This window comes from Oryza sativa, chromosome 10, assembly GCF_034140825.1.
Source record: "Oryza sativa Japonica Group chromosome 10, ASM3414082v1".
In the NCBI taxonomy this organism is placed as follows: Eukaryota; Viridiplantae; Streptophyta; class Magnoliopsida; order Poales; family Poaceae; genus Oryza; species Oryza sativa.
The window spans coordinates 12079958-12090519 of record NC_089044.1 but is presented as its reverse complement, the minus strand read 5'-3'; positions in this window follow the sequence as shown (position 1 = coordinate 12090519).

The window sequence follows — 10562 nt, the reverse complement described above, 5'->3', positions numbered from 1 at the left end:
CAAATCATTTTCAAAAACCAAATCATTCAAAAGTTATTTGAAAACCAATTTGGCCCAAAAACCACTATAGACCATAAAAGGTCACCTCCTAGCACTTAAGTGAGTTTAGTTGTAAATCTTCATAAATTTCAAATGTTATGAATGGTTGGCAATATTTGAACTCATACATTTCAAAATTGCTCCAAAAATCAATTTTTTATTGAATTTTATTATGTGGGGGTAGCCGAACTGTGCGAGAGGTGTGCACAGTCGGCTGGGGCAGGCGGTCTGGCCGGCCATATAGGCCTGGTCTGACCGGCCTGGTGCTGGCGGTTTGACCGGCCACATAGCGCCGGTCTGACTGGCCTAGCAGGTAGGCCCTCTGCCTTATCCTTTCATCTCCACCCGACTCCTCCTCATCCCGTCTCATCCCTTCACTTCTCCAACTCGAAAAACCTCATCCTTTCTCCTCTCCTAAACCCTAGTCACTCCCCTCCATCAAATCCTCTCGATTTGACTGTGGATTTCTGAACGGTTACACGATTCTCCTCCGTTTTCTCTCTCTATTCCATGGATTGATTCGTGTTTTTATTGAGTTTTTGATCCATGGCATGGAATCCTAGGTGAAGCAAGAGGTGTTCTTCGATTTGCACAAATAGAGGGTAGTTTTCTTGTGTGAATCACTCCCTTCAATCGGTAAATCCCTCTCTCCCTTGTGCCTTACTCCAAATCGATCTCTTTCAACCTAGGTTATGGGTAGCTTGTTAAATTTAGTCCTACCTAGTCTCCCCCTTTGTTGCTCATGTTCCATCCTTGTGCAATGTTGTTTTAGCAAATTTTTAGAGTCATTTGTGTGAAGGTTAAAGGGAGTTGGTTTTGCTCCGGTCAGTGGCGGCCTGAGCAGCCCATAGGGTGGTCTGATCGGGCGCATGCCGCCAGTCTGATCGGGCGCATGCTGCCGGTCTGACTGGCTGATAGCCGGCTGTCTGACCGGCCGGTGGATGGCGATCTGACCGCCCGGTGCCCTCAGTCTGACCGGCCCCTGGTCCACGGTCTGACCTTAAGCAGTATGCAACTTCTTTCCACCTAACCTAGTGTCTTCTAAAATTGTTGCTAATATTCCACTCTTTGCTGTTTGATTCAGTGATGGCTTCCCGCACTCGCCGTGGTCGTCGTGAGCCCACTCCGGAGCCCATGAGTGAGAATGATGAATCGAGCGGAGAGGAATATGCTCAAAGTGAGGAAGAATTTGTGGAAGAAGTTGAGGGGGCTGAGGAGGAAGCAAGTAGAGATGATAGTGGCAGTGGTGGTGGAGAAGATGAGGAAAGTGATGATGAGGGTCTTCTCGATCCTACCATCTATTTTTCGCTCAATTTGAGGAATGCCCAACAGTACACTATCCTCCATCATCACAACCAATTCCGGAGGCCCAATGATTGCGCCAATCCTCAGTTTCATACACGGTATCAGAAAGCTGTGTATGAGCAAGTATATGCAAACAAAGCCTTCGCTGACCACAAGTGGATTTCTTGGAGGCACATTAGTGAGACACCAGAATTTGTGGATCTTCAAGGGATGTTCAAGGCGGTGGGCATTGATAGGATTGTCACCTTGAAGCAACCATATGATGAAGATCTCATCCGACATTTCTATGCCACCGTGTGGGTGTCCAGCGACTGTGATGCTATGAAATGGATGTCGGGGACCATTCAATGCTCCATCAACCGGCGTGAATTCAAGGAGCTCTTGCACATCCGTTTCAACAACGGGGATGACCTCCATGATGAGCACACTCACAACCCCTTCCCCATTGATCACTATGCTCAGTTTTATGAAGAAGGGGGAAGGCACACCTATGAAAAGGTGGCGGGATTGAGGATCATCCCTAGTGGTCAACCGCATAGTGAGAGCCACCCTTCTCCCAAGGTGTGGCAACAATGAAGACATTCGCGGTGTTGCATGCCATGCCATTGATGCCATCATGGACGGTCGTCGGTTTGATGTCATCAACCTAACGATGAAGGAGATAGCCATTTCCAAGGGGACAATTGGACAAGAAATTTACTATGCTCCCTACATAATGCGATTGATTCAAAGCAAGTTGGGGGAAGTTGGCGACAATTTGAGAGAACACAAGGAGTACAAGCTTCGCCGCCAACTCTCCACTCCTCGAGCTCCCCAAATGCACCAACATATCTTTGATCAAGGCGCAAGCTCAAGTGCGGCACCTCCTCATCCTCATGGGTTTGTTGATCCTAATGCCTTCTTTAATCCTCAATATGCTTACTTTGGGATGCAACCAAATGACTACTTCAACCCGGTGCTTAGGGCTATAAATACCCTAAGTGAAAGCATTCAAAGGCTATCCACCAGGCATGAGGCCATGCATGAGGATGTGAGGGGCATTCGGTTTGAGGTTGAAAGGATTTCATCTCAAGTCTCTTCTTTGGATCGGTGCATGACGACCATGGAAAACTCTCATGCATATGTGTACTCTCGTCGTCGTGACCCTTCCTCTACGTCACACTATCCTATTCCTCGTCCTCCTTCTCCTCCACAAGAGTGAAGCCTTTTTGGTCCTTGATGTCAAAAGGGGGAGAAGACTTCTAGGCTTGCATTTTATTTTGTGGGATGGGCCTAGGAGTAGTGAGGTTAGCTACCTCATATCTAGTAGGTTAAGGGGTTTGGGGCTATATTATGTATGAGTATGGACTATTACTTTATCTTGTGTGTTTTTTGTCATTTTGTTGAACTCTATGTCATTTGGACCCTTTGTGGTCTTGTAATAACCTATGTTTATTTGTGAGCCCTCTATGGATGAACTCTTGTAAGTTGGATGTTTATGGACTTAATGTGAACTTGTGCTATGATGGATGGTAAATGTGAGATTGATATATGTGTGACCATCTTATGCAATTGGTTGATCCATATGTAAAGTTCACATTATATATTCCATATGTGTTAGTGCTATGTTGAAATGTGAATGAAAGTGCATTTGTTCCATATTTGTTATTTGTGATTGATATGCACATGTTTAGGGGGAGCTTTAGATTGTCATTGCAAAATATATCCATGTGTTTCATGTTTGATTATATATGTTTGAGGTGTTTGTCATCAATTACCAAAAAGGGGGAGATTGAAGCATCTAGGCTCCCGGTGTTAATTTTGTTAATTAATGACAAGCGCTAATTGTGGACTAACCGTTCTATTGAGCTATATATTTTAAGTTAGGTTCACATTATGTGTGCGCATGGATGTCTACCGATGGATTAAAATTGGCGGCGCAAAGCAAAAGGAAGAGAAGACGGTAAACTAGTGTTTTCATTTTAAATTGATCAAGGCGTTGGGCGATCAAAATTGTGCTAGCTTATTTATAGATTTGCCGTACTATTAAGAGGGGTAATGACCTAGCAAAGACATGATTTTAATTGCCACATTAGGTCATTATGCATCTAGACTTGTGCTCACATTTCACAACACACACCTTCTATTCACTGAGTTCAGCCTGACCAGGCCGGTCTGACCGGTGCACAAGGCCGGTCTGACCGACGGCAATTGGGCGGTCTGGCCGGCCCCCCGGAGGCCGGGATGGTGTGCTCTAGGTTGGGCAATACAGAGCCGCCGGAGCCGTATTCGGTCAGACCGAGCTGAGGGCGGTTTGACCGAGCCGAGGCCGGTCTGACCGGCCACTCAACGTCGGTCTGACCGGCCAGGCCGATGGGGCCCTTTGACAAGGCTACGACGGCTAGTTTTCTAGCCATTGCAGAGTAGCACGGTCTGACCGGCCACACACCTCCGGTCAGACCGGCAGTACACTGAGTTGGGGGATTTCACCCTCAACGGCTAGTTTTGGTTGGTGGGAGTATTAGTACTCCCCCACCAGCAGCAAGGGGTCTCTCTTGGCACCCACTTCAATTGCATACACCCCTTGCACCTCTCTCACACACATTTGAGCTTAGTGTTCATCCATTGTAGTGTTTGAGGGTTGATTTAGCCAAGAGTCAAGTGCATTGCTTCATTAATTGTAGAGCTAGTGTGGCACTTGATCATCTCCGAGCCGCGTCATTACTTGTTACTCTTGGAGGTTGCCGCCTCCTAGACGGCTTGTGGAGGAGTTGCCCTGTGACCTCTCCGAGAAGGTTGTGGAGGAGGCCCGGCGCCGGTTATGAGTGGTTTGGAGTTCACCACCTTCGGAGTGAAGGAAGAACTAACCCGAGTGATCGAGGCTTGGGTAGTCCTCTCTGTGGGCTGGCTCCCGCCTTACCCACCCCTTGACGAATGGGGCGTGCGGTGGCTTCGTGATTGAGCAGTGGAGTTGGGCTCGCCTCAACGGGGAGTAGGAAACCGGCGAGTTTCCGAACCTCGGTGAAAAATCTCTTGTCTCCTTGTCTCATTTATTTGTTGCATTTACATCTGTGCAATTCACCCTAGGATTGCAAAACTAGACTTAGGAGGTGTGATTTACTTTCCTAGTGATATACTTGAGCCAATTTCACCCTAGGATTTTAAAACATAACTTAGTTGCTTAGTTAGACTTGTCCCTCACTGAGCCTAGTGTTCACGGTCATTAGTGATCAGTTTCGACCGTTAATATTATCAAAATAGAGGAGAGCTAGCTATGCTTGCAATGCATAAACATATTAGAATAATAATATTCCACTAGTATTTGATTCACTAACCTTTTGCAGTGAATAATCATAAAGTGAAGGAGAATCGACATCGAATCAAACGATAAATCAATCGGACGATGTCGAGAATCATAGTTATGTATGAATGGGCCAACAACTCAGAATTGACACGATGAATTTGGGCCAAAATTCGCAAGTCTACAAAGAGAATCAATAGAGGAGGCCGCTAGCCAAAACCTAGGCTGGTTGGGCCGGCCCCTGGTTCGGACGAACCAGGGGGTTCGGCCGAAACCCCCCTGGCACCGTTGGATGCAGGGTTGCGACTGGATTTAGACACTACAAAGATCCACAAGTACAGGTATGACTTTGAGTAATTTGTTTGCATGATTATTAGTAAGGAAGTCATAACTCTGTTGTAGAGTCCATACCCTTCACTCGGGACGAGCGAAGGTTAAGTGTAGGGGTGTTGTTGACGGTACTTAAATTATAAAATCTGACCGTCAATACCAGCATATATGAAATAAAACATGGTATCCAACTTAGTGGTAGGTATTATTACTAATCATTTCCACTAGTGTTGGTGAAATATGTGTATGCAGGTAATTTGAGGAGAAAACACATCCGTCATGCGACAAAATGCACCTCTACACATTCGGGACACATTTACACGGATTGGAGGCCCCATAAGTCAATAAAAACCATTTAGAATTTGGCCAAAACATAGTGCAGGTTATTGGGGGCCCATTAAGCAACCTACCGGCCAAAGGAGAGGCCGGGAGGATACTTTTTGGGTTCGGCCGGCAGCGCACCATCTGCTTCCATGTGGACGGCTTGGATTCCTTCCCAAAGGCGGTTGGAGGGTGTTTTGGACAATTCCCATGCCTGTAACCGTCATTTGGAGCCTATATAAGGAGGTCTCCTTCTCACTTCAATGACACACAACTTTGAGCTGAATTACAATAGGCTCTATTATATCTTTTGTACATTGGAATTAGGTAGAGAGTGAGGGGAAGCTCTAGAGGAGTGCTCGGAAGTTTGGCGCTCATCCGACTTCTACCTCGACGAGTGTAGCTTCCTAGGAGGAAATCTGGAGGAGTACCGGAGCTATCTGTACACTTTGCTCCGGGTTCGGAGAAACTTCTTCAATTAAGTAAGCATTCGTGTTCCTTTCTTATGTTATTTAATTACTCTATTTAAGTATGATAGATTTCCATCTTTGCGGGTTTATTGTTTAGCATTTATACTAAGTGCTCTAGTACTAGGACTCCGGATAGAGAAGGAAATTCCTACACAAGTATTAGAGTAGTAATTAATAACTTAGGCGTGGTGTCTAGGTTAGAGATTACCTATGTTTGTTGTGTATCCCACGGATTTGTTAGAGGTAGGCGGCAGGTGGTGACGGCCCTGAATCCCGTCCTAGTAATCCTCCACGTTCGGGTACATCATAGAGCTATAGCCGGAACCACACTGGCAGACCAGCAGGGGTCGGTGCCCGAAGCAACAGATAGGAAATTAACTTTGCTTAGCGTAGATAATTAAAACACATAGAATCCTCTCTAGCCTAGCCTGCCTACCATCAGTTGTTGTCCTTGGATAGTCTTAGCCTTAGATAGATTACACATCTTCCCTAAATTCGATATCCTTTAGGGGTCACCCGAAGGTGAAGTGCTACAGCGGTATTTTGTGCGCTTGCGGATTTATCTTTGATCGTAAGAAATACCAACAGGGAGGGAGTAATACCTCCTTCTTCTCGGGCCATGGTTTGCTCTGGAGGGAGAGCTCCATCAGTAGACAGCTTCGCTAGCGTCGCCAGATCGGAGGTCGACTTGCCAAGATCTGCCATCGGATGAGGATCGCCGAGGGAGGATGAAGAAACCTTGGGAATTTTGGTGGAGACAAAAGGTTCGAGGCTGCTGGAGAGTCGGAGGATTTTTTGGTAAACAGACTTGAAATGGATCCCAAAATCCCTTTAAATAAGTGCACTACCTGGCGGTTCGAATTTCAAGGAAGGAGAGAGATTGCTGCCGAAAAATCCTGAGGCCCGTTAAAGGCAGTTGTTCAGACTTCAATTCAAATTCATGATTAAGCAGTCGGACTTCCGTTAGCGTTTTCAATAGCTTCTCGTCTTTTCGGTCCCGCACCGAGAATGATCAAGTAAGTATGACAAGCTGCTGGTGAGAGAAGTCACGGATGACAACATAAATTCATTTGAGTTGAAGTCAGGGGATACTGTCAGGGTTACGGATAAGACATATCTCCTATCCTACAACTTATGGAATATACCGATAAGGTATACCTTCACGTATGCGGATTGATCCCGTAATTATCGCATGGAATTCGTTTCAAATTATGGAAAATATCTCTACAAGTCAAGTCATTTCCAAAGTCCTACTCGGAAGGGACAGAGTTTCTGTTATACCGTACCAGGTCCTATGTCCTACGACCTTTTCTTGGGGGTCAAGATGATCCAAGGTATAAAAAGGACCCCCTGGGAGGGGTTCCGGGCATCCAATTCCATCATCAACACACCCACCAAAGTTTACGAAGCCGGAGTATGCGGAGCCAAGTCGACGGGAGATCTCGTCGAATCCTTCAACTACGATCTAGTCGGTATCATCTGTTTCGACTACTCTTTTTGTAATCTGTTCTCGTCATTGTTAATCCCATATAAATTGGACTAGGGCTATTACCTGATAAGGGGCTTGAACCAGTATAATCCTTGTCTTTTGTCTGCTTGATGTCGTACTACGTAGACCCTCATTCCAACTTACCCTAATACTCTACTCATCCGGTCCGCGAGTATCACTCGTCGACAGTATCGTATTTGTTTAATCTCAAGGGAAGATATGATAAGAGAGTACTATGCTAATAGTTCATATATTACTTGTATATATCAAGGTCTATGCAGGGGTAAGTTAAGCTTAAGGGTAGAGTGACACATGGCTAAGGATTTAGCTAACTCTTACATCTCTAATTATGGCTAAGTGGTAGTAGTTTAGATATGTTATATTCCTGTACTTCTAGTATACAACATCTTAGTATATTCTAACTAGTATACACTATATAGTATAACCCCTTTAACAATGCAGCATAGCTATGCCCTCCCGATGCATCGCAAGACTACCCCGGGTTGCCGAGTTCCTTACGACAACCTATCATAGCCATCCAACCAAGAAATTGTATCCAACCCCAAGAAATTGTACGTAGGAATATAAACTGCGGGGAAGACTCCTGTACTGAGCTGTCACCATCAACGGCTCGCTACTCTCCCGGCGAATATACTCCCAAATAATGATAAGCGGTAACCTAAGCTCCATGCATGCTTAAATTACTACTTACTACTCTACAGCCTTGCAATCGGTGTAGAGCAACTAAGTCCTGAAGCCATAGCTCTTGGCTTAGCCTAAGCAGACTAATGATCCAGGAGTTAGACATTATACCAGCATCAATGCAAATCCCATAAGGTTTAATCACACATATTATAGTACTCATGAATAAACTAAAACTAGTACTCATATTCTATGATTGGAATAAAGCACCGAACTTGTATAAAGAAAAATATTATATTGATAAATGAAAGTCTTACAAAGAAGAAAGGAAAAGCAGTAGAACTTTACCGAACTCCCCGAAGCCTCCGCGGACTTGGAACTATTCTAACTCTACTCCACTAATACTACTACTAACTTTGTAGAGAGCTTTGATCCTTGCTTGAGTGTGTGAGGGAATGAATGAGAGGAGGGGTATTTATAGGCCATGAGGTGCCTTGGGAGTGTGGAGATGCTCCAAGCATCCTATGAGCATCTTTGCTCTCCTCATGACAAGTGACATGGGCAAGCATCCAAAGAGTATCTTTCACCCTTCTCTTCACAAGTGTCCACTTTCATGACGGTTTCTACCGGTAGAATTGCTCCCAAATGTCATAGGATACCTATAGATAACTGCCGGTGGAAAATGGGCTGGATTGGGCCAACTGGGGGTTCGGCCGAACCTTGGCTGGCTCCCAAGGCCCACAACCTTCTTCAGGATGCTGACATGTGGACCCCGCTTTATGGTACACCATGTTTGGCTCAGAATGATTGCTCATTTTATATGTTGTAGCTCAAAACCATGTGAGTCTATCGGCGCAAAATATATTCACATTCTTCACTTTCATTCTCTCCCAACTTTGGTAGTTGATCACTTCTTGACGGCTTCCGGTTGATTGTTCGTTTGTTTTCCGTCGATTCTCCTCCATTCATGCGTGCTTCTCCTGTATACATGTTAGTAGCATAGCACATACTGGAAGTAGATATTTTATTTTGGAATTATGCATTGCAAGCATAGCTAGTCTTTATATATTGGGTAATAATGACGGTCGAAACTGGTCGGTAACGACCGTCAACATTGTTCAACAAAAGAGAAGAATTGCATGATTTACCAAACAAGCTATGAATACTTTATGTTAAGGTATCCAGTTTTTCCAATTTTATTCGCTATAGTTTTCAACGATTCCATTAGTGAGATTATATCCACAAAAGAAGAACTAATATCGGTTTGCATTATATTGATTTGAATCTCGTGTAAATACTTGAGCTTAATAATTATGCAAAGAAGAGAAGTAGCTCGCCTAGCTGGGTTCCAAGGAGGAATGACCCTCTCCATTGAACACAAAAGAAAATAAATTCTAAAGTGCAAAGTATGATAGGTGGTTCAAATAATATCCGGGATGATTGTGAAATGATGTTGTCACTTGACACTGTACCAGCTGATGTTTTTATGGTGTGGTGAATGGTGAAGACTAGCCACACAGTCGGCACCTTAGCGTATTCTTATTTCTCAGTCGGCACCAACCCAAACTAAGAATGAGTTTTTTTTTTCAACTCCAAACCACAACTTTCCCCTTTTTTGTTAACACGCTTCGCAAACCGCTAAACAATGCATTTTGTGAAAAAAAAATTATGTATAGAAGTTTCTTTTAAAAAATCAAATAAATCCATTTTTGTTTTTTCAGGGAAAATAAATACATTGTTCAAGTTTATAATAATTAATACTCCCTCGGTCCCATAATATAAGGGATTTTGAGTTTTTGCTTACAGCGTTTGACCACTCGTCTTATTCAATTTTTTTAAAAATTATTATTTATTTTATTTGTGAGTTACTTTTTTATCCATAGTACTTTAAGCGCAACTTTTCGTTTTTATATTTGCAAAAAAAATTTGAATGAGACGAGTGGTCAAACGTTGCAAGCAAAAACTCAAAATCCCTTATATTGTAGGAGAGAGAGAGTACTTGATTAATCATATGCTAATATCTTGTCACATTTCGTGTAGTGCTGCTGAATATCTATCACCAACTGTTGAAAAGATTGCACCTAACCGGAACATGTGACTATCACAACCATCAAGTATTGTATCATAGGCACGTTCTACCTGTCATGGTTAAAACAAACCTCTAAAACTACCTTTCAAGAGGTAGAGCCAGAAAATACTCATTTTTTTAGACGGTTAAGTAGATTTTTTTAGGTATTACTAATAAAACAAAAGCACTACTACAATACCCATTGTCCCGTGCGGGTCAAACGATTTTTGCGTGCGGGTGGGCGGCCCGCATGCCCCAAAGTGTCTGGGAAAATCGCAATTTTCGCGTGCGGGCGCTTATGTTGCCTGCACGGAAAAACAAAAATCTGAAAAAAAATAAAATTTCAAAAAAAATGAAAACCCTAGATCGACGAGGCGGCGCCGCCGCTCTCGGCCGCCACTTCCTCGTCGTCATCGGCGGCGGCGCCCACCTCCCGCCGGCCTCATCATCGTCAGCGCCCGTTGGCGTCGCCTCCCCGACCTCATCTCCGCACCGCCGCCGACGCCCCTTCCCTCCACCGGATCTAGGGACGGATAGAAGGGGAGGGGAGGAGAGCCGGATCCCGCGCCAGATCCGTGGCGGGGGGAGGGCGGCCGGCCACCGGATCCGTGTGGGGAC